Source organism: Neomonachus schauinslandi, chromosome 2 (assembly GCF_002201575.2).
Source record: "Neomonachus schauinslandi chromosome 2, ASM220157v2, whole genome shotgun sequence".
In the NCBI taxonomy this organism is placed as follows: Eukaryota; Metazoa; Chordata; class Mammalia; order Carnivora; family Phocidae; genus Neomonachus; species Neomonachus schauinslandi.
The window spans coordinates 200,294,087-200,319,011 of record NC_058404.1 but is presented as its reverse complement, the minus strand read 5'-3'; the positions used below and the strand labels follow the sequence as shown (position 1 = coordinate 200,319,011).

The 24,925-nt window shown below is 50.0% G+C and overlaps 1 long non-coding RNA gene across 1 annotated transcript in view; it reads left to right on the top strand.

Moving 5' to 3' along the window:
• The first annotated feature begins 239 nt into the window (after window positions 1-239).
• Window positions 240-24,925, top strand: part of LOC123324055 — a 53,765-nt gene continuing 29,079 nt past the window's right edge. The window contains exon 1 of the long non-coding RNA XR_006539597.1: window positions 240-270. This is a non-coding gene — a long non-coding RNA (uncharacterized LOC123324055). The remainder of the gene's footprint in view (window positions 271-24,925) is intronic.

Here is a 24,925-nt window from a genome sequence, read left to right as displayed (position 1 = left end):
CGGGCCCCGAGCGCTGGGCGCCGCTGGGGGCGGAGCGTAGGGGCGCGGGCGGGGCGTGTGCGCCTGCGCGCTGCTCCAGCCGGCCGCAGCCTGGCGTCCGCGGCTGCTCCGCGCGGAGCCGGAGCCCGAGCCCGAGCCCGAGCCGGAGTCGGGCTGAGGCGGAGGCGGCCCCGCCCCGGGGCTCCATTGTTGCGGCGGCCGCGGCTCCTCCGGCTGCTTGGCTCTGTTTCGTTCGGCCCCGAGCGAGTGCCGCCGAGGCGGTGGCCTGAGGTGAGGCGGCGGCGGCGGCGGGCCGGGCCGGACCGAGACCGGGACGGGCAGGGTTCCGGGGTCAGGCGAGGGGCTAGGGCTGGTGTGGGTCCAGGGGCTGGACGGGGGTCTCGGGGCCGGACGGGGTCCGGGGCTGGCGAGGGGCCAGCACCTGTGTGGGTCCAGCGGCTGGACGGGGGTCCCGGAGACCGACGGGGTCGAGGGGCTGGACGGGAGTCTCAGGGCCGGGCGGGAGTCCTGGGGCTGAACGGGGTCCTGGCGGTCAGGGTTCCGGGGCCGGGGGAGGGACCAGGGCCGGGGGGGGTCCAGGAGCTGGACGGGGGTCCCAGGGCCGATCGGCCGGGCTGGGCCTGGCGGAGGTCCCAGGTGGCTGGAGTCCCGGGCCCGGCGGGGGTCTCGAGTTGGGCAAGGTTCTCGGCCGGGTGGGGGTCCGCGGACCCGACTGGGGTTTCAGGGCTAGGTGGAGGTCCAGGGGTTGGACGGAGTCCCAGGCGGCAGGGGTCCCGGGGCTGGGCGAGGGTCCTGGGTCGGTGGAGGTCCCAGGCGGCAGGGATCCGGGGGCGGCGGGGGTCCTAGGGCCGGGTGTGGCAGGTCCAAGCGGGGCCACTGCGGGGTCGCTGCCAGCGGTGGCGGCCGCCGCCCTGAGTGCTAGGAGGATGGGGACCAGGACTGACCTGGCCGTCGCGCATCTGGGCGCCCCGGCATTGTCTCCGCCTTGGGGGGCATCGAGGGGGCTCCGCGCCTACTGCGACCCTCTGTGGACCCGCGCGTAAATGCGCGCGCGGGGGTTCTGATCAGAGTGGGGACACTGTCTCGGTCCCCGCTCCCCTTACGGCTTGCCTGGTTCGGTGTGTCTGTGAAGGTATCTCTGCGTGGGCCCTTGCGCGTGGGGAATCCCAGACAGCCTGCCAGTGGGAGAGACTGTTTCTGTCTTCCCTCCCCCCATGGTGTGACCGGGTTACTGTGTCTCATTGAGGGTGACTGCATGGACTCTGATCGTGGGGGTCCTGCTCACCCTGAGAGTGAGAGGCTCTTTCTCTCGCTCCCCACCCCCATGACTGGTTAAATGAATGCGTTGCCAACGCGGGCTCCTGGTGTCCTGGCACCAGCGAGTTGGGAGACTCTGCCCCTGTCCCTCCCCCGCCTCGGGGCTTGTAGGGGTGTGATCCCACCACCACCACCCCAGCGCGTGCGCCTTGGTCTGTGTGGTGAGGAGGTCCTTGTGCGGGTAGGGGAGCCTGGCGGGGTGTAGCGGGGTTGTGCACCAGGGGCGCAGTTGGTCTGGTTAGCTGACTCGCTCTTTTATTGTTTATTGTTTTTTTTGTTTTGCCAAATGAGCAGAAAGGGGAGCGGCATCTCAGGGCTGCCCTTCTCCGGGAACCCACCCCTCTCCGTGGCCCGGGTCCCGCGGCAACGCGGGCTGTCACCTTGCCGGACCCCTCGTCAGTCAGGCCGCCCCGTTTCCTGCTCCAGCGCGAGAGCTGGCTCTGATTGGAGGGAGCTGAGCCCCTCTGCTTGGTGCTCCTTGATTTCTTCCGTTAGGATTGGGAAGAAAAAAAGTCTTTAAAGCCAGATTTAACTTTGCAGCGCTCAGCGCCTGGAGAGTGGAGGAAACTCTCTTGGCGGGCTGGAAAATGCATTTGAAGGAGGAGAATCCACACCCACGGAATGAGGCCAAAGCAGTTACAGTTAGAGGTCAAGTTGACAAAGGGATAGGGAGGGTGAGGTTGTGGGTGGAGAAACTCAGATTTCAGCCTGATGTCAAGACTTGATGCTACCTTGCGGGCTCTGTATCTTTCAGCCACTTAAATAAAGTGGAAACACCTACAATGTCCCAAGGATAATTCTCTTCTCTGGGGGATGCAAAGTTGAACAAGACAGTCTTTTCCTTTTAGGAGTGTTTTGTTCTGGTCCAAGGCAGAAGACTGAGGCATAAGCAGAAGTAGTTCTAATATCCAAACTGAAATTCTTTGTGAACAAGATGGTGTATAAATAACAGGAGGACAGGACGAAAATGTGGTAATAATGCAGTTGTTGCTCTTATACAGTCCAAACTCAGCATGCAGACCCCTCTCCCCCACCTGCAGCTCCTCTTACCCATTCTTCCCTGTCAGTTTAGGTGACTCCTCCTCCTGGAAGCCTTCCCTGAATCCTGTGTCCTGCCCTCTAGAGCTGAGGTCTTCTAGGACAGAGCGGTGAGCTGTAGTATGGTGTGATAAATGCTCTGATAGAGATGCGCACAGTTTGTATCCAGAGCTGAGAAGAGGCGTATTTAAATGGCAGGGGGTTTTTTTTCCTGTACCATGGTTCCAGATATTTCATGTGATTTATTTCTTCACAATTCTGCAATTTTTCAACTCTCCCAAGGGTTTTTAGAATAATATTTGCTGTTACTTCCTAGTGTTTGCTGCACGAGTGAGTATAGGGTACTTGATTAGCATTCATTCGGTCTACTTCTGCCTCCAGAATTAAGTTACTGCTTGTTCCGGCAAAGCTACCCCTTCTGGGCTTGACTTTCTTCACCTTTGGGAGTCTTAACACGGGGGAAGAATCTTCTTAGTCCTAAACCTTTAATTCTTTTAACCAAATAGAGCAGAGGAAAGCTCTCTTAGCACAAGTGGAGATCTTTAAAAATACAGATTCGAAAGTGGCAGTTCTTTTCTTTTTCTTCAAAAAGTTTAGGTGCATGGGTGTATCCTTTGTCTCAGATTTAAGGACAGGAGTCTATGAAGGAAACTGAAGCAACATTTTGATATTGTCTTGCATATTCTTTATAGTTATGTTGTCCTTGCAACATCTGCATCTTATCAGATTGGTTTGATGTTTTCCTTAATGAAGTCATTGGGTGCAGAACTCTTGTCTGAAGCATTTCGTTGATCTTTTGAGTGTCATATGAAGGCGGCCAACTGTAGGCTTCTGTATGTCCCAGTCTCTCACAGAGATTTTAACTTGGGGAGTCTGAAATAAGTGGAATTTGGAGAGTGCCTTGAGTAGGTGCGTGTGACTTTATATAATGGCTTAAAGCACAGTTTAAAATTGTTGCTTGCAAAAAATTATCTCCAATGTTGAATGGCCTGTAAGGAAACTCCAAGTCTAAGGAATATAGTAATTAATCCTTTAAACTATTAATCTCCTCTCCAATTTATCTGTTTAGTAAAATGGGAATTTGGTGTGCTTGATTTCCTGAAAGCCACATGTCTGTCTATAGAAAGGATACATAGTTTTCTCTGCTAGTCTTCTTTGGGGATTAAAAATAGGATAAACCGGGATTAAAAATAGGATAAGCCGTCTGGTAGCGATGCCAGTGAATTAGGATTTTCACTTAACTCAGTAGGAGTTTTGTCCTTTTTTTGTTTTGCATCCTTTCCTAATTAAAAAGAAAGTGCTTTGTTACATACTACATGTGGTTTGTTAGTGATTTTATTTTAGGAGGGGCCTTCGGAAACTCATCTGGATCTTCTTTGTGGTTTTCTTAGGATGTATTGATATTCTCACTGAAACTTAACTAGTTAATGCTTATTTTGTGTCAAGATGACCATTTCATTCATAGACGGCTGGATCTTTATATGGATCCAATGAAAAGGAGTCTCCCATGGAATGGAATGCCTGGGGTTAGAGATGGTAGAGTTTGGACTCTGCATTTCAAAGTTGTCCTCTCTTGTTCTTTACTGAAGGAAGAGAGGACCCCTCACTCCCACTCAGGGGCCCAAACACAAAGCCTCATTCACCCTGCTTTCAAGGACTGATGGTGCTTCCTTTTTTTTTTTTTTTTTGAGATTACGGTGTTCTATAAATCACCTTTTTCTTTTACGTATTATATGCCTCAAAGTCAGTCTTTGGTGTTCAAGCCTAACCTCCACCCCAAACCCCATATCACCCACCAAATGGATTTTCTTCTCTCTTTTTAAAGTCCTCACCATGTATGTGCCTGTTATTGCAGGCTACCTCACTCAAGATCTTTTTGGATGTTGGCAGGATGTAAAGACAAGTGACACAGTGAAGACTACTTCCTTTGGTTCTCTTGGACAGGAGACATGAACTAGAGACTCGGTCCTAGTAAGGCTTTCGTGAAGTCCAAGTGCATCTTTGGACTTCAGCTCCCTCAGCTGTAAAATGGAGTTAGCAGTTCATTATGCCTCTTCCGTGTAGCTCAAGAGGTTGTTCTGGGGACGCAATGAAATCAGGGAAGTAATGCAATTTGTAAGTTGTAAAATATGATGTTGCCAAGGATTTTCAAAAAAATTACTTCATTAACACTTTAGTGAATCCAGGTTGTTCTTCAAATCTCTAAATGTTTAACGTACGGATGGCCCTTAGTATGAGCTGTGTCAGGCAACTTCATTTAGGATTTTTACCTTTAATTGGCCAGTGCTGTTTGATACTTCAGCATTGTGGGGAAACATCATGTTGAGTCACCACTAATCCTTTGTAAGCAAGATGATGGCGTGTGTATAATGTAGCCTTTAACTGTCTCTTCGGGCTTGTGCAATCCCATGGATACTCCTTTCACGAAGCACACTTTCTTGACATTTCAGTTCCTGAGTGACCTGTTTTGCTGTAGGAAAAGGCAATAGGCAGTCTGAGGTCAAGGTCAGCAAGCACTCGCCGGTTCACATCGGAGCTACCCAGCACAAGTGGGCAGCGGGCATCAGCTCCAGGGTTTCTCGGGCCTTCCCCTCCACAGGCCAGCCTGCTCCGGAGACTGCAGTACTTCCCAGTGTCTCTTTCTCTCCTTCCTGCCTTTTCTTTCTCTCTACCCACTGCTCAGTGCCTCTGAGCTCCCCCCACCTCCCAGTGGGAGGGATACAATGGCTAATAAAACACAGCACTAGTCCTCAAAGAATCTACCTTTTATACACAGATATTAAATTATACTGTCACGCAGCTCAACAAACCTTTATACAGGTTACCTGCGACGTGCCCAAATCCTATGGTAGATGTGGACATATGAGGTGGGACTCCGTGACTCCTGCGTGAAGGGCGGGGGGCTCCATGGTCCAGGGGGAGAAGCAAACCTGGGTATGATCTCAGTACCATGCAGTAAGCGCTGCCAGAGGTCCGTAGGAAAGTTTGGGGCCCGGGATGGTGCACACAATCCAGCATTTATTCCCCTACATACTACTTAGAGTTTATCGGACAAGACAGGTATCCCAGGTTTCTAAGTTGAAGGGCAGTGAATTACCCGAAACCTAAAATTTGTAGAATGTTCTGGGCACTTGGTAATTCCCCAAATCTGCATTTGTCAGAACAAATCTCTAAATGTTTGGCCGGCCATGGCTGTCTGTTGACTTCAGTTGGTTTACTCTTTTCGAATGTCAACAAGGTGACAGCACCCTGCTGGGTGTTTTCGCATCTGCCACCGTATGGGCTTCCTGTGGCTGCTGTAACAAATTACCCCACACTCAGCAGCTTTAAAACAACACAGATCTGTCATCTCACAGTTCTCCTGGTGAAAAGTCTGACTCTGGCCTCACTGGGCAAAAAACAAGGTGTGGGCAGGGCCGCGTTCCTTCCTGGAGAATCTGGGGGAGAATTGCTGCCAAGCTCGTGCAGATTATCAGCCGAATATAGTTCCTGCAGTTGTTGGAGTGAGGCCCCTGTTTCCTCTCTGGCTGTCAGCCGGAGGGCCGCCCACAGCTCCTAGAGACCTCTTTCTCGTCCTTGCACACACCCCCATGAGCCCAGAACCAGCAGGGACCATTGAAGCCTACTCCAGCTCTCCAACTTCTGCTTCTGCCACATCTCTTCTTCTACCTGGAGAAAGTTCTTGGCTTTTAAGGGCCCATGTGATTAGATGTGGCCCACCTAGATAACCCAGGATAACCTCCCCATATAAGGCTAAGTCCCTTTGCCATGTAATGTGACATAGTCACAGGTTCCAGAGATTGGAGCTTGGACATCTTTTGGGACCATTATTCTGCCTTCCACTATTAGCAGATCCATTTAGCAGTGACCGATGAAGTTGTTACTGTTACCTGAATTGATATGTAAGTTAATGAAGGCACCAGAATTTTAAGCCAATTGGCAGGACTGTTAAGATCCCTATTAAGTGACAAGACAGTTCTTTTGATTTGCTGTTGAGCTGTGGGTGGGGTTACAGCACGAGAGACCCTCAATCAAAAGCAGGGTAACTTTTGTGCTTTGGGCTACTTAAGTGGTCCGCTCTGATTAGAGAAGTTTTGCTAAGAAGTCATTAGAGTAATTCCTCAATTAGAAAACCAGCTGGGGGGGCGGGTGGTGGTGGGCATTTAGGGCCTTGCCTTTTCAAGGTTTACATGAAGGACTCTGTCCTCATGGGGTAGAGAGTGCAGGATTCCATGTACATTTCTAGAATGGAAACAGCTGAGTCAACCCAAAGGTGATTCACATTCCTGAGTTTTAGAGAGTCTGTTTCAAGGCTGAGGCAAAGCCCAATAAAACCAAGTTTTCACTTTCATTGATGATTAGGAATGAGGTGCATTTCGTGGTCCAGGAAACAACTGGTGATGATCACCAAGGATTTAAGACCAAGCATGACCTCATTTGATCATGTAGGTGTTTTTAATCGTTTTTCATAAGGATTTTTTTTTTCCTTTACAACAAATGACAAGCTCCGATTTGAAATAAACTTCCTGTAAGAAAGCAGAATCTAGAATTCTAAGGCTTTAAAGCTGGCCTTCGGGAATTTATGAACTGCCTGTGATCCTGGGCAAACATTTTGTGTGTCCACACCCGTGTGTGTATTTAGTGGGGAGAGGAGTTCCAGCTTGCCATTCATTTTCAACGGGGCTGGGTTCCAGAAGGTTGAACACACCACTCAATGTGATCTTCCTGCTAGTCAAGTATCAGATTTTGTTTAAAAATTTAATGCTCATTTTGAACAAAGTTCTACAGGCACACAGTTTTAAGAGTCAAAAGTTCTGTGAGACTTCGAACAAAAACACAGCAATCACCTACCCTGCCCTTCTCCACCCTGATTCCTGCTCCTCAGTGGCCATCATTTTAACATTTCAGCGCTTTCCTCCAGATTTTGTGTGTGTGAAACATCCTACTGTTAAGAAGCCGATTTAGGTCACTTATCCTACCGCCTCCTCCCACTGCCACCTCTTTCTGCCCTGTTCTCTCTGTGTGATTATGTTAAAGGTTTTGCTGAAGAATTCAGCAGCACTTATGACAACTGTGGAGATATTATTCACAGCTGAGATGTTTGGTCTGTTTTGATTACATTTCCTTTCTTTTTTCCTAGAGTTTGTTTTGCTTTGTTTTCTTTGTATCTGTCCTTTATTCACCCCTCACCCCAGAAGTGTCAGTCTCCTCTCAGTACATCCACACCCACCAGGTAATAATTCTTCTGAACTTCTCATCCTGCTGCCTTTCCTCTCCAGTGCCTCCTTGCTAGGCCTACTGCGACTGTCCTCCTAGATCTTCCCTATCACCCTGAGAGTTTCTTTCACTCTCTCCTGGGTTAAGATTCCTCCTTTTTAGTTTTCTCTTTTATTCTGGTGGAGCATATACACACTACTGAGCTGTCGAAGAAATATATATATTTTTTGAGATCTTGTATAATGTTGATATTCTCGCATGTAATTGACCATTTGTCTGAGTATAGAATTCTGGGCTAGAAATAATTTTCCTGCAGAATTTTGAAGACACTGCTCAGAATTCCAAGTTCCAGTGTGACAGTTGATGTGTCCAAAGCCTTTTCTTTGTAGGTGACCCACATTTTCCTTTGCGTAATCTTTTAGGCCTTTGTTGTTCCTGGTGTTTGGAAATTTTGTGATGGTCGTGTCATGATGTGGGTCTTGTTTTTGTTCCTTGTGTTGGGCACTTGGTGGGCCCTGCCCCATCCGTGGACTCCTGTCCTTTATTCTGAGCACACATCTCCCTATAGGTCTTCTGCGCTCTTCTCTTTACCCACTCCTTTGTCTCTGATTTCCTTTTTGGAAGATTTCTCCAGCCTTTTCTCTAAACCCTCCTATGAATTTTTATTGTTATATACATATTTTTTTAATATTAGGAACTCGTTTATGGTCCCTGAAAATACATATTTTTTACAGTTCCATCCTTTCTGGTTTTGAGGATGTGGTTAGATGTGGTTTTATTGCGCTCTGTTTCCTTGAGGAAAGGTTTATTTTAATATGGTTTCTCAGTTTGATTATCTAACAAAGTCTGAAATATTTGATAGTAGCTTCATGGCACGACTGCAGTCTGCGAGAAAAATTACCTTTCAGCCCATTATCTATTTTTCAGTATGGAAAAAAAAAGGTTACCTCTCTGTCCTTGGCGGCATGAGACACAGCGTTTGTGTTTCCAGACACCTTTTTCAAACACATTTCTTTCCCATCCATGCATGTCGCAGCTAAATTTTGCCCTCCACTTTGTAAATCGAAGAGTGCCCATTCTGTACTCTGTGTGTGGCTGCCATCAGTGAGTTCAGAGTTTGGAAATCCTTGTTTCCTTTTACTCGACCTGGCACACTCCTAGTTGATTGTATCCATACGCGTGGTATGCAGCGCTGCTGGGGGCAGGCAGCACTGAGAAATCTCCTTTTTGGGGTCATTTTTTAACCATAAAAAATATTAGGAAAAGGAGAAAGTAGTAGTAGTAATGATGGATTCTTGTTCTGGACACTAGGTAATGGTGCCACATACTAGGGGTACTTTTAGCCACGGTGGGTGGAGCTAGGTTTGGGGCTGTCAGCTAGTCTGGAACTTTCTACCAGAAGTAGTAAACAGAAATGGCTTCTTGGGAGCAGGGCACAGGCCTCCTGGGGGGGTGTTTGATGAAGACATGTGTGACAGATGTCCAAAGAGGAAAGGAGAACGGAACCCTATATCGAGAATGGCTCTTGAAAAGTAAATGGTTTTCCGGAACATGTACAGCATGCAATTCTCAGTTACGTTAACTCTCTGATATGGAAACAAAAGTGAAAGTGACAATCAGGATGAATCTTGAGGACATGTGGCGTGATATTGTGAAAATCCCCTCTTCCCAATCAATTCAGATTTGTATGTTGGGAGGTTATAGGTAAGTTACTTGAATTTTTTCTCCAGATGGGTTATTTCAATTTTCCTGCTCTTGAAGAGCGACCCTCTGTGTCAGGCTGTTCAGGCTGCTGTAGCAGAATACCAAAGACCAGGTGGCTTGTAAACACCAGAATTTTATATCTGGAGTTCTGTAGGCCGGAAGTCCAAGATCAAGGTGTTGGCCCATTCAGTGTCTGGTGTGGGCCCTCCTGGCTCACAGATGACGTCTTCTTGCACTGTTCTCATGTGGTAGAGGGATAATGGGGCTCTCTGGGGTCCCCTTTATAAGGTCACTAATCCCATTCAGGGGGGCTGCATCCTCATGACCCGATGGCCTGAGGGCCCCACCTTCTAAGACCATCCCTTTGGGGGTTCAGTTTCAACGTAGGGATTTTGAGGGAACCCCAGCATTCTGTCTGTAGGACCTTCTGAGAAGCTCGGTGTCCTGTATCACCTCCCCCATCACTACTGCATCTGTGGGTTGAGTGCTTACTGTGCCCGAGGCACTGTGCCAAGCACTTCACGTCCACACCTCTCTTCACCTTTGCAGCCACTCTGTGGGGTAGGTCATGTCCTCATTTTGCAGGTGACGGACCGAGACGAGACTCCTGGGGACTAGAGTTAGCAGTCTGTGTGGTGTATTTGAAGTTCTCATCATGAGAAGAAAAATCGGTAATGCTTTACAAATGATCCGTGTGAACCAGACTTACTGTGGCGATCACCTCACAACATACACATGTATCAAATCCTGATGCTGTACACCTCAAAGCAGTCCGTTGTTGGATGTCCGCTGTATCTCAGTTTAAAAACCAGAGACGAGGGGACATTGAATAACTTGCTCAAGATCACATGGTAAGCGGAATTCAACTGCTAAGGCCAAAGCCTGGGCTCCTGACTCCATGCTACACTGGCCTCTTTATCTGCTCCGACTTCTTGGTGTCTCGGCGCTGAGTTGACTGGTGTGCCAGGAACTGTCTTAATGGAGCTTTTCACAGCGCCAGCAACTTCCGCTTGGCGGCCCGGTGGCTCTTGCAGGGCGCTCCTTGTGGTGCAGGCGGGTCTTCGGTGTCCGTGCGCCGTGCCCCCCCGCGCTCACTCCGTCCATCAGCCACTGGGCAGTTAGAGCGCCTCGTCTGGGGGCGGGAGTCCCGGCCCAGGCGGCCCGGACAGCTGTGCGGGGAGGGGGGCAGGCATATTGTGTGTTCATTGGCTGCTTGGGCTTGTGACAAATGCAGGCAGAGGGGGGAACCAGATGCTGTGGGACGTTAGTGGGCGTGGGGGCATGGCGCCACAGAGGACGTGGTTTGGAGGTGGACTGTGGAGGAGGAAAGGGGTTCCCAGGGTGAAACTGAGCAGCTGGCGCTTTCTCGGCCCTTCGAAGATTCCAGGCGGTCCCCCTTGGATGGCCTTTCCCGAATTCACGGTATTTTTAGTGCAGGGCAGGAAGTGACCACAGCAAAGGAGCTGTCTATCTGCCATGAATGTGTTACATCTTCGATGTGGGACAGATTGGGCCAACCTGGGCTGTGAGAGAAGAGCCTGGGCCTCCCACCCAGTTGGACACCTGTCAGGCAAGGCCCAGAGGGTGTTATCATGCCTGGACCCCGCGTGCCACCTGTATTTGGGGGAGTGCAAAGGAAGCTTCCGTACTGTGCGTGAGGGCCATCGCACGTAACACTCAGCCCGTCCGTCCTCTGGGTGAGATAACCCCACAGAACAGAAGGGTTCTACTGATCCACACCCTGCCTCCCTGACGACAAACCGCCCCTTGTACCACCGTGGAGGGCATTTCCGAAGCCTGCGGATCCTGGCAGTCTGTCGGCTGCCCACGGCGCTTGGGGAGAGCAACCAGGCTGAGGGCGGAGACACGGGCCCCCCAGACCCGGGCCGGCATCTGGCTCTGCCATTCAGTGATTAGCAGTGTGCAGCCTTGGGCTTATCGGTAACTTCTGTGAGCCACTTGGACAACGTGGAGACACTGCCTGCTTGGTCAGGGGAGCGGGCGTGCGAGGTAACAAACGTGGAGCGTGCGCGAGGCTTCCTGAGTGGAACAGCACGCCCGGGGCTACTCGTAGCAGTTACAGCTCTGACTCAGGTACACCCTGGTGAAGAACAGCACCCAGCCTGGGGGTACCTGCGGCGGCAGCGAAGGGGCGGGCGTGGGAGCCTCTGGCTTGAGTAGGGAGCGGCAGCGCGGAGTCGCGGGCGGGATCTGTCGCGGTCGCTGTCGGGTGGTGAAATTTGCATCCTTGGTTTGCAGCCACAGGCCTGGTGGACCTGAGGCCGCCTGGGTCGGGTGCGGCCTCCCGGAGCTGCTGGTGGGACGGTGCGGCCGGGCTGTGGGAGGGAGCTTGGGCTGCCTGGCACGGCGTCCGGGCTCTAGCTCCACAGGGAAGGCACTCGGAACGGTGTGGGCGATTAAAGTTTTGTTTCTGATTCTGAAGCAGATTTAGGAGTGAGTGAATAGGGCACATCCGAGTCTGCTAAAAGTGGAAGCGAGGGGCAGCGTGGAAAAATCACTTCCTAACGAAGGATCATTGAGTGCGAGTTAGAACGACCCATACCTAAGTTGAAAAGTGGAAACAAACATTTTTCCGTGGCCCTCTGAGAGTCTGGGTGCCATCGCATGTAGTTGACTGAAAGGGGCCCGAGTGAGGGGCCATCAGCCTCATCCTGAAGTGTCTTGCTATTCTTCCTGGGGGAGAGAGGGCCGGGACAGGGGTGCCCACAGCTGGGAGTATGTGTGAACCACTTTATGTACAATGTCCCCTTCAATACGAGCTGAACGGTAAATACTATTTTTATTAAAGATGGAGACAGAGGCTTAGTGGTGTTAAGGGACTTGCTCAACATCGTATGGTTATAAGTGGAGAAGTGAGATGCTGATGAACTCTGGGGTTTAACCCCAAAGCCCTTAAACTTTCCTTAATACCCGGTCACTTCCCTGGTGGTAGGGGGAAGGACTAAGAACCCCAGTACATGGGGCTTTGTGGAAAGAGCCTGGGGGATATGATGATGTCTCCAGACTTGGGACAAGCTGCGTCACGGTTGAGTTGCGGAGTGACCACCTGGAGAAAAGCCCCTGGTTTAAGACTTTTCTTTGTAGAAATAGATGAAGAACAAACATATGCGAAAGGCAAAGCTGTGTACCCAGCGCTGGCTGGAACAGGGGGCGGCCACCCACAGTTGGCAGAGACCCAGAGGCAGGCAGAACGGGGGAGGAGGGCTTCCCAGAGGAGAAAAGGGGGCTCTCGGGTGAGCCCGACAAGGACTGGGGGCCTGGGGAGGCTGGAAGGGGGTTCCTTTCTCTCAGCGGGTTTGGCTTTCTCAGATTGGTCCTGAGTCCAAAGCAGGACAGAAATCAGGGAAGGTGTCCATTATCGATCCGGTCCTGGCTGATGGTCACAGAGGTTATGGTTGGGTTGCTGGACTTTTCTTAGATAGCAGTCTGTCTTCCTGATCCCTGGATGGGTCACTGTGGGTAAGGGGCTAGGTTGCTCTGGGTAAGGGTCCAGTTCCCTGAGCAGGTGGCTCTGGGGAAGGAACCGGTTCCCTGGGAGGGTCACTGTGGGTAAGGGGCCAGCCAGTTCCCTGGGAGGGTCACTGTGGGTAAGGAGCCAGTTCCCTGGGAGGGTCACTGTGGGTAAGGGGCCAGTTCCCTGAGTGGATTGCTGTGGGTAAGGGGCTAGGTTGTTCTGGGTATTGTAGCTTCATGTGGCCGCTGGAAAAAGTTTTTCGCACTGACATTTACATCAGAGTGACTGTAAACTGTAGGGCCATTACCTCCAAGGTTTAAAATAGGAAGGCTTCAGTAATATCCCCTTGGTGTGGTTACATGTTTCATTCATCATTACAAAAATCTGCTTTTGTCCACGTCTGGGTCTTTGTCATCCACTTTGTGGTTGATCCGAATCCCTGAGTTTCTCGTCTCCTGTGTACTTCGTGGTTGGTCTCTGCTTGTCCACCTGGTCAGTGAAAGTGAGTTTTGTCACCTTTATTGACATCGGGGTATTGAACTGTGGGTCAGCCCACTGATCGCACTGATAAACTAGGACGCAGGGAAATGCTCTAGCGTTTTTGGTGGCAAAGCTGGGAGTAAAAGCTCACGTACCTGCTACAGGAAAGTAAGTGTGCGGCCCAAAATGAAATATTTTTCTAACTGATTTTCATTTATCTCTGCTTCTCATTCTTTTTAGCACAGAAATTTTAAGTTGGCCTTTGCGTGTTATAAATGTAAACGATATTGACTTGTTGACATATAGTTTTTACCTTTTTTCCTGTTCCTTCCTTTGCTGATTCAACATGATTGACAGGACACTGTTGTGGGCCCCCCCCACGTTCAGTTGGTGAAGCCCTCACCTCGGTGTGATGGTACCAGAGTGGAGTCTTCAGCAGGTACACGGGGTTAGATGAGGTCGTGAGGGTAGGGCCTGGCCCTATGAGAGGAGGCTCCTGGGAAGAAGAGACAGCGGAGAGCTTGCGTCTCCATGGTGTGGGCACACCGCGAGAAGGTGGCCGTCTGCAAGCCAGGGGAGAGCTCTCCCCAGGAGCTGCATCGACGGGCGCTGAGATCTTGGACTTCCAGCCTCCTGAACTGGGAGAAATCACTTCTGTTGTTTACACCCCCAATCTGTGGTCTATGGCCAAGATGATTAATTTAATACAGACATGGTTCTAGAATACTGTAGTCTGTATATAAGTTGGCAGTACTATAAAAATAAAGACATGGTACTTTGTATGTGGAGACAGCCCCGTGATCCCGGGGCCAGTACCCTTGCTCATGTCCTCCCAATGGCGTCTTGTCTGTATTAGGATAGCTTCCTCAGCCCTCTCCACCCTACCCCATGGCAGGAATAAATCACGTATGGTGTCCTACTTTTAGCATTCCCCATCTATACAAACCCCTTTTGTGATTTTCCGTTGTTAAGACAAGGCCGATTCCTTGGCTCAGCATTCAAGGCCTTCGTGATCTAGATGCCATCTGTAGGTTTGGGTTCCTTTCTCTCTTACTGGCACCAACGTCGCACTCCAGCTAGTCATGTGAGCCCTTTCCTGAAGCCCAGTGTAAGAGCTGCATGTACAATTTATGCTCTCTCACGCTTCCTCTGCGCACGGCTGCCTCTTCCAACCTTGCCCTTCCTTTGAGGTGTGAAGTACTCCCTCTCCATGACCCGTTCTCCGACACCCCGATCAAAATTGTGCTGTCATCCCTAGAACTCTGACATTTTGTGCCTTATTTAATTAACACAATGATCCTGCGAGGTAGCTGTTATTAGTTACCTTATTTCTTCTATAGTCAGGTTAGAAATGCTTGCCTCCGTCCTGTATTTTGACCACGTGACATGAGCAGTGGGGCGACATTCAAAGGGTGCTAGAGAGTGAAAGGGGGCCCCACTCTGGTCCCCGGTCCAGCTCCCGTAACCACGTGACCAGCTGCGTTTGCATCCTTGAGGCTTATCTGAGCACGGTCAAGCGTTTATGGATAATTGTGTCTTCTTGAAAAAACACAGAGGTAGGCTGTAGTATGAACACTGATATTCAACGTTGACATCGTTCCCAGTCTTTTAGAATAAGAAGCAGTGCTGTGTTTATGTAACTCCTGTGCAGGGGCATGAGTATGTTCGTGAGATGGTTCTAGAAGTGGAGCTGCTGGGTCAAAGGGTGTGCACGCTTGAAATTTTGATTGGGTGTTGCTGGGATCCCGTTCATCAGGGTTGGACCATTTAACCCTCTCCCTGTCATCATTTAAGGGGCCGGTTTTCCCTCCCCTTGACAGCACAGTAAGTCTTCACGTGTTTTGTTCTTTGACAGTGTTAGAGCTAGGTTAAAAAAAATTGTGTCTATTTTAAGGAGTAGGGGACTGAAGCTAAGAGAGATTAGGGAATTTGCCTAGTCTCCTAGAGATAGGTAAGCCATGACCTGAATTTAGCCTTCTAAATTTCAAAATCTGTTTTCTTTGGAGGCAAGCTGACATAAAATATACATTGCCTTTGACAGTAATTATGTACTGTTTACTCCTTCTCCTGGAATTACAGGCCGTGTGTGTGTGCGTGTGCATGCGTGCGTGTGTCTGTGTGTGCGTGTGGGCACATGTGTGTGTGTGCAGAGGGAATTTTCAGAGTAAGAGAATTTTTTATTGAGTCTAGGGATAGTCCTCAAAAGGCAGTGCAGATGGTAAAATAACGTTAGTAGATTCTTTTATATCTCAAAACATACCTAAATTGTCTTGACTTCTTGGGGCACCTGGGTGGCTTGGTTGGTTAAGCATCTGCCTTCGGCTCAGGTCATGATTCCGGGGTCCTGGGATCGAGCCCCACTTCAGGCTCCCTGCTAACCAGGGAGTCCAATGCGGGATTCAATCCCAGGACCCTGGGATCGTGACCTGAGCTGAAGGCAGTCGCTTAACCGACTGAGTCACCCAGGCGCCCTCTTAAATAAATTCTTTAAAAAAATAAATTGTCTTGACTTCTCAAACCATTTGATATAGATTGATTCTAAGGGCGAAGTCTAGGCCATTTGTGTTTGAGGGATTCCAGCTTTTTGATAAGAGAAAGGGAACCTTGTTAGGAACACTTTCAATTTGTAGCAGCTGTCTGTGTTCAGTAAATTATATTTTCCATGTGACTTACAAGATTGTTTTGGGAAGCAAGTACAGTTGAGTAATTAAATTTGCTCCCTTGATCATTAAATTCTCTTTCCTTCTTTCTTTTATCCAGTCTAGTGACAGCATAAAATCTGCCTATAAAGCCCCTGGGTTTTGCTGTCATCCGGAGAAAGGTGACCCCCCCAAATATGGACCATTGCATACCACACTATGAATTTAGTCTAAAACGATTGTGCATAACAGTTTTGATATTGTCCAACTTCCCAGTATATGAACTGAACAATATAATTCATACATGAATTGTGTGTGTATGTATGTATAAATGTACGTTTATTTATTTTTGTGGTAGGAATCAAATAATACTGTTTAAAAGGGCCTTTCTGACAAATTCCAGATAGCCCTCCTGTTCTGAAAGTATGGAAATTTTAGATCCATACTTACGTACAACCAGTTATCTGATAGCTCTGTGTTTTAACCATCACGTTCCCAGTGTTGTGGATCTGTCTTGAATTTGTCATCAGACTTAAGTTTTCTATTCAGGTGGATTGTTTTGTTTTGGTTTGGTTTGTTTGGGTTACTGAGCTAATTATAATCTGTGTGAATCCCCCTCCCTGTCAGCTATGCTGTCTTTCTGATGGATCATCTTAATAAGCCACGGGACTTTACCCTTTTTCCAGCAATGGGCGTTCAGGACTCTGGGCTGAGCAGTCCCAGAGAAATCGTGTTTACCCTTTATAGCAGTGAGGACTTTCAAGGCCTGCAAAACACATGAATACTTGTTATGGGACTGCACACCAGCACTCTTCTGGGAGTCAGGAGACCTGGCTCCGCCCTGCTTCGAGCGATAACTCGCCGAGTTACCAAAGACAGGTCATGTCCCTTCCCGGATCCATGTCCCTTTGTAAGTAGAATGGTGATGACATGTGTTCTAAGGTGCCTCCTAGCACAGTTATTCTCTGTTGTATTGTGTGCACTGTGCCGAGTGTGCTGGGAATGACAAGCTAATGTCAGGTGCGTTTGAGGCCACAAGGGATTGCAGTCCAGTTTCGGACACAAAGGGGCAAGCTAGTGACGCTGGGCAGATGCGCACACTGGAGGAGTTTGGAAGGCTGGTGCCAAGTCCCTCAGAGTGGTTGATGGGCCCCAAACCTCCCGACTGCTCTGAGGAAGACACACGCAAAAAGCATGAGGCTGCTAGAACAATCTCAATCTCTGAGTCTTGGATTAGGCCACAAGAGAGAAGGTGGAGGGACGGTGGTCTGTGTCTGTGGGAGTTTGGTGCACACGTGTACACCAAGCTTGGACTTGACACTTAGGTTCATCCGGTTCAGCTTCTCTTTACCCTCCTGATGCAGCTTGCTTCTCTGGAAAAGTGGCGGTGAATTCCTTTGAGAAACTTCACAGAAGGAAGAGATGCTCCCTGAAAATAATTCAGATAGATAGTTAAGTGAGACAAAGAGCAAAAGGGGAATGATTCTTTCCTCACTGTCTTTGGGGTAACCAGTATTAATATTTGGTGTTTCCTTCCAGATCTTTTCCAGTGTACATACAAATATAAATGTACATTTTGGAGGTATTTTTTTAAAAAAACAAATAGTATTTGATACACACTGTTCACACCTCTACCCCAGTAGTATAGACAGACGTCCTTCTGTGATGATATGTGTAGATCTAACTGGCTCTTTTGCCCGTGGAGGGCTAAGTAATCGTAGCTCATGATTACTGACCTTTACCGAGCATTTGAATGTGTCTGGTCCTGTATGCTAAGCTTGTTTCACGAACTGGGTCACGTGATTTTCCACAACAACCCTATGGGTGAGTGTGGTTATTGTTAGCGTTGATCATTTTACAAATGAGAAAACCGTCATAGAGAGAAGCCGCCTACTCCAGCTCACGGCATTATTTCCAAGAGGGATGACACATTCGAAAGGATTCCTGTTTTTTTTTTTTTTTAAAGATTTTATTTATTTATTTGACAGAGACACAGCAAGAGAGAGAACACAAGCAGGGGGAGAGGGAGAGGGAGAAGCAGGCTTCCCACGGAGCAGGGAGCCCGATGCGGGACTCGATCCCAGGACCCTGGGATCATGACCCGAGCCGAAGGCAGACGCTTAACGACTGAGCCACCCAGGCGCCCCCGAAAGGATTCCTGTTAAGTTAAAGTGATGGACATTAACTCATTGCAGGAAACATTTATTGACTACACTTTGGGTGGGGCGCCATCCGAGGAGCTTTTCCTGAAAGCATGTTTGGGACGGGGTAGAGGAGAGACCCGCACAGATGCTGGGCCCCGCTAGTGCAGGGAGGGACGGGCCCTGTCAGGGAGAAGGGGCACAGAGAGGAGGTGACTGGGTGGCCCGTGGGATAGCCATTTTCGCTACTCTCTGTCCACCTCTTGTACACTTGTCAGAGATTCGGTTTTGGTTTTATGACGGCTCATCTGACACTGATTTCAAGCCACCTGAGTCGAGGTCAGTGCTAACGCCCCTCTAGTTGGTGAGCCGTCACCCCCAACCCTGTGGGATGGGGAGTCACCCGGGACTAGACTGGTCGCTTACAAGCAGCTGAGGGGGCTCGATGCTGGCTGTGGTGGGTCAGGCGCTCTTGCTCTTTCCCACTTGGAAGAAGCCGTTTCACTCGTCCCTGAGTTCTGCTGAGGGGCCGGGGGTTAGAGCAGCGGGGCTCTGGAGTGCGTTGGTTGATACACATGTCACGCCAGTGCAGTGAGAAAGCTTTGTGAGATGTGGGAAGAGCACAGAGCGCCGGGGCCGGGTGCTGGAGGTCACCGTGGCTGGGTCATAAATGCTTTGGGGACAGAGCAGCATCGGACTTGTGGCCACAGCGCTGGGTGCCTGCTCTATGCTCTCTCGGCTGTTTGGGCGAGTTTGATTTGGGTGTCTCCTGTAGAGAAGGCATGACATCAGCTTTTGCCACCAAGTATTTATAGCAGTCGGTACCTCCTATGTGGGTCATTTTCCGTGCTGCGGTTTCTTTAAGTTGTAGCTCTCCTACCCCAAGCCCACTGCCAGCCCATCTCAAGGTGTTGGCGGTTTCCGAACACCTGGGGAGAGGCCATTCTGAGCAGAGGAGGCACCCCCCCCCCCAGCTGTGGGGTCTGATGGTCGCCTGGGAGGAGGAGGGGAGTAATGAGGGCTGTCCCGGCATCTCTCCCTCCGAGGCCTCCCTCTCTCCCCTCTCCTCCCCCACTGTGTTTTGTTTTAAACATTTCTTATTAAAAATTGAGCATGTGTTTTTGTTTCTTTCTTTTGCTGTTCTCTGCTGATCGCATGTGGGGTGAGGCTGGGAAAGTGAAAAAGAAAGTTTTTCCTTCCCTTGGCTGATGAGGCTACGCACTCTAATGGAGGGGCTTACCGTGTGCCGGGCACTGGGAGGCAGCTTGGCGCACATTCGCTTTCCGGCTAACTGGGCGACAGAGGTGGTGTTTATCCCCCATTAATGATGAGGGCCGTTAGCTCCACGTGGTTGAGGGAGCCTCCCAAAGTCACATAGCTGGAAAGTGGCAAAGCAGAACCAAGCACAGATTATCTGAGTCAGGCAGCCGTCCCGATTCCACGGGCCCTTAACTCTTGGAGGTCAGAGAGCCGAACTTGGGTTGGAATGGCCATGAAGTGCGTATCTTTGTCATTGGCCCTAGACATTAGTTTGAACTCAACGATCCTGCCTTCAATGAATATGAAGTATTTGAATATTTAATGTCTAAATTTCAGCCCTAACATTTGGTAGGAGAGAGAAGTACACTTCAGGTTTGTTCTAGGACACACGTTTTCTGTCCAGCCACCGGGGTCTGCAGTGACGACCCACCTTTTCCCCAACAGATGGGAAATAAGATCCTAATCAGTAGACACACGTGCTAATTGTTTTTATTATATGTTTTAGCTTGTTGTTTAGGCTTTATTTGTGATATCGATGACCATAGTATCTGATACCATAGGCAGAAATCAGAATTTTAAGGTACGAATACTCAGAGCTGTGTTTTTTTGAACTGGACATTTTACATTGCCCAGTATGTAACTGGAATTAAAGTTTCACAGAACAAGGCTTGGCTGTGATGGGGTGCTGTACTGGCCTGCTTCTCTCTCTGTTAGAAAGTGGACCTCGTTGCCTGGAGCACCCGGACATCCATGGGCAACAGAATAAGCCCGGACCTAAGTCTCACCATAAACAAAAGTCGACTCAGAGTGGATCGTGGACTTAAATGTAAGATGTGAGACTATAAAACTTTGAGAAGGAAAACACAGAAACCTTTGAGAAGCAGGGCTTATAAAGAGATCTTACTTGTACTGCACATTGACACATAGAGCGTGGAAGGGAGAGCTGGTTGATTGGCTTCATCAAGATCAAAAGCTTCTCGGGGCGCCTGGGTGGCTCAGTTGGTTAAGCGACTGCCTTCGGCTCAGGTCATGATCCTGGAGTCCCGGGATCAAGTCCTGCATCGGGCTCCCTGCTCGGCGGGGAGCCTGCTTCTCCCTCTGACCCTCCCCCCTCTCATGTGCTCTCTGTCTCTCTCATTCTCTCTGTCTCAAATAAATAAATAAAATCTTTAAAAAAAAAAAAAAAGATCAAAAGCTTCTCTTCTTCTAAAGACAAGCTACAGACCAGGAGGAGACATTATAAACCATGTATATGAAAAAGGACCCATGTCCAGGATGTGTAAAAAAAACCTCTCAAAAGCAGTCACACAAACAATGCAATCAGGAAGCAGGTCAAGGACACAGAGGGACAGTTCACCGCAGATGACGGGCAGGTGACCGGCAAGCCCACGAAAGTCGTTCAGCCTCACTGGCCGTTAGGGAAATGCGAATCCAACCCCAATGACAGGTCACTGCACGCCTACAACAGTGGCCCAAATAAGACACAGCGACACCACCAAGTGCTGCCGAGGATGCGGAGAAGCCGGACCCCCCATGTGCGGATCCCTCATACGCGGGAGCCCAGGATGGGACCACCAAGCTGGAAAACAGTGGGGCAGTTTCTTAAAAAACTAAACACAGAACCACCCCGTGACTCAGCACGTGCGCTCCTGGGCGTGTGTCTCGGAGAAATGAAGACTTGTGTCCACACAGAACCCTGCACGCGAGCGTTCACGGCAGCTTTATGGCAGAAGGGCCAGGAGCTGGGAACACCCAGACATCCTCCGAGGGGCGTCTGCCCGAACAGTGGTGCAGCCACCGCGTGGGACATGACTCAGCAGTGAGAAGGACAGGTGACTGCTACGTGCCACGACCCGGGTGAGTCTCCGGAGAGTTAAACTGAATGAGAAAAAGGCAACCCCAGCGACTCTGTGCTGTCGGATTCCATTTATAGGATGTTCTCGAGACGACATGATTGCAGAAATGGAGGACAGAGTAAGGTCAGGGCGTAGGAGGCAGGGATGAGGTGGAAGGGAGGTGGGCGTGAGTTTGAAGGGGCCACAGGAGGGGGTGCCCGTGGTGGCAGAATGTTCTGTATCTTGCCTGTGTCAGTTCGAGGATTCTGGTGTGACATTGCACTGTGGTTTTGCAGGACATTACCACTGGGAGAGGTCGGGTGAAGAGTACACGAGATTCTTCCATATTCGTTCTCACAACTGCATGTAAAGCTACAGTTATTTTGAAATAAAAAGTTTAATTATGAGAAAGATGCTAGTTGTGAAGCACTTCGTTGGTTTCGTTATCCATTGGAAAACTCTTCTAGAGAATTTAAATGTGAACTTTTTTGCTGTTTAAAAAATTATTCATGTTCTTGTAAAACACGTTATATGCACATTGTAAAGAAATCAAATGATGCAGAAAAACACACAGATAAATCACACAAAACTCGTCCTTTGAAAATTACCATAAAGGTAAATTTTTTAAATACAGTAGTGTTTCCTTTGTGACACATTAATTTGTTCTTTCCTTCCGAAGACTGTCATGGCAGTGCTTGTCCTCATTTTGGCATCAGGAATCCAAAGCTTGGAGAATTCGGGTGTCTTGATCAAGGTCAGGTACTGAGTTAGTGTCCAGAAGCAGAACCAGCCCTAGGCGTTGTTAATACCTTGCCTGGGGCCTGCCCTGCCTCAGTCCTCTCCCTTGTCCCCCAGCGTGGTCCTCTGGCCACTCTGACCACTGTCACCCGGAAACTTGTTGGAAATGCACGTTGTCACGCCCCCGACTTTGGAATCAGAACTTTTTGTGTGGTAAGCCCTCCGAATGATTCTTATGATGCTCTGGAGGGTGGAAGGTGCCGTGCCATCACCGTGATGTGTGAGCCATGGATGGGGCACCTTGAAAACCAGGAAATTTGGGCACGCATCAGCCACTGTTTCTGCTGTTCCCTCGCAGTCCTCGTGTCTGTCTTAATTCACGGATTGCCTGCTCATTTGTGCCACATGCCTGCCCTGTTCACTTGGAGCTTCGGGGTGTTTAGCGGGGCCCTACAGCCTCTGACCGAGCATCTGGCACATTCGGGCACTCAGCTAGCTGTTGGCCAGGTAAATGAGTCTGTGAACGGAGCACAGTTATGGATGACTGCCTGGTTTCTGTCCCCGCCTCCAGGATCCAGACACTAGCGACCCAGTGGTCATATCTGCCCGGCTTCCTTTACTTTCCTTCCTCCTGTTGTCTCTTCCATAGACATCCTCCCATCCTCCCATCCTCCCTAGTCTGTGCTAGACTCTGGAAATCCAGGATGGTTCAGCAATCCTCACCTTGGGTTGCTCATGCTTCTCAAATGAAGCATACGCACGTTTCTCTTCCAAGCCTGCTTCTCCTGCCCTGTTTTTACTTGGGTAATGACATCCTTACTCATCAGTCCTTCGGACTAGAAGCCCCCTCCTTGTTCCCCTCCCTCCCTCCGGCTGTCTAACCGGACTTCATGCACATTGCTCTCTAGAGCATGTCTGCTGCGTCCAGTCTCAACCTCACAGCCCCGGCTCAGCGCCCCGGCCTCTTACAGTTGAGCAGGTACACGAGCCCATTTCATTCCCTCTGACTGGTCAGAGAGCACCTCGTGCACGTCCTTCCAAAGCGCAGATGGACTGTGTTGTACTGTGTAACCTTCTTGAGTAAGCAAGTGCTCTCCATCGGAAGCTGGTCCCCCCTTGTCCCCGGCATGGTGAGGGCTCTGGGGAAAGACCCGCTTTCTGCACTCCTGAGAGCCGGCGAGCGTCCCCCAGAGGGACTGTGTGGGATGTTGGCAAGTTCTGGAATCCAGAGGCCTCGTGCCCCGGGTCTAACACTAGCTGGGTATCCTTGGGAAAGTCACTGAGTTGCTGTGAGTTTTGGTGTCACCATCTAGACAGTGGGTATAATGAAATATACTCGACATATCACACAAGGTTGCTGAGAGGCACAGATGCAGTGCACGGTGGAGAGGCTTTGCCGTCCGTAAAGCATCACAGACATGGGGAGTGATGCTGTGTGAGCAGCACTTCGGGAATAATTGTCTGAAACTCTTTAAAGCACATCTGTGGTTCTGGCTGGTGACAGCAGTGAGCACGTGTGTTATACATCCTATGTCATGGGGTGGGGGGGTTCTGTTTTATTGCTGAGTTAGAGATGCCCCAGGCCACCCGGCCCCATACGTTGGCCTGGAGAGAGGAGGCTCTTCCCTGCCTACATTTGGTGGCATGGTCTGAGTGCTTTAGGGCAGACACGTGCAGTGAGAGGTAGAGAAGAAAGCTGTCCTCACCGCTAGCTAGCCAGTCCGCGTACCCTGGGGGAGGAACGGAGGGGAGTCACTCCGTGGTCACTTGCCAAAGCCTGTCCTGACCCATCTGCCCACAGAAGTGACCAGCAGGACAAGCACTAGATCTGCTAGAGACAGATGGACTGCCTTAGCCCTATACACTTGTGGCCTTCAGGGCCTCAGAACAGCCCGCGACAGCTGCCAGGACAGGATAGCCGTATGGGGGACGCCGGGTCAGCCAGGGGCAGGAGGCACCCCAAGGAGGAAGGGCGTTCCCCGTGCTGCCATCTGGGAGCATCACCGAGGGGGCAGTGAGGCCTCTCTGTGCTGCAGTCAGCTTCGTCCGTGACATGGCGGCCGACAGCAAACGGGTCGGTGATGGTTAGACGTAACGCGTGTGGCATCTGAGGGGGCCACAGTCAACGGAAGCTGAAAGTGGGTGGGGTGAGTAGCGTGGAAAGTGCTTCACGTGTCTGTGGAATGAATGCACGAGTGGGTGGACGAGGGAGCCACCGCCCATGGCACTCCTGATCCTGTCCCCTCGGCTGTCGCCTGGATTCTGCGCCCAGTGTACCTGGTTGGACCATCGCTGCGCTCTCTGCTCCCACTTTTGATTCTAAGGAATGGGAAAAGGAACTTTGGTTTCTTACCTGGTTGGTGGCAGAAATCCCATTTATCACTTTTAGAGCCTGGAGCCTGCAGGGACCCCTGCATGTTGTGCTTTACCTCTCATCTGCTGGTAGCCAGACCTTTTCTGTTTCCATTCCTGAGAAAGTGGTAAATCTACCACGTGGCTGAGCCCTCCTTCTGGGGGAGGGTGCACGTGGACTGTGGCAAACGGCCAAGACCTGAATATCTCATTTCTGCAGGCTTCTTGTGGCTCAGAGTTAATCTTCCAGCTACTGACAGGGAGGATAAAGGAAGTTGTTTGTATGTAAACTTATACAAGAACATTTTTTTCACTGGGGGTTTATTTGGTTTGAACTGGAATAAATCTCTGACCTTAGTTTGTCCTAAAGGCAGAGAAAACTGTAAATACTTTTTTTTTCGGGGGGCAGGTGGTCACTCCTCTTACCCAAGCTGGACCCCTAGTGCTTAGAGTCCCAGTGAGCGTTTGGCTAACTGGGCTGAAGGGTGTGAGCATCTGGAGCAGCGGTTCCTAACCCTGGCTGCGTCCAGGGCCAGGTGGGGGGGCTCTGGGAAAATCAGGCATGCTCACTCCACACCAGTTCAAATAGGATCTCCAGGAATGGAACCTGGGCATCTGTAGTTTTGAGAAACTGCCCAGGTGATTCTAACGGGCGGTGAAGGTTGCGAACCGGAGTCCAAGGTGAGTGGGAGTTCTAGCACGAGAACCTCCTGCTTTCACCAGCTTACG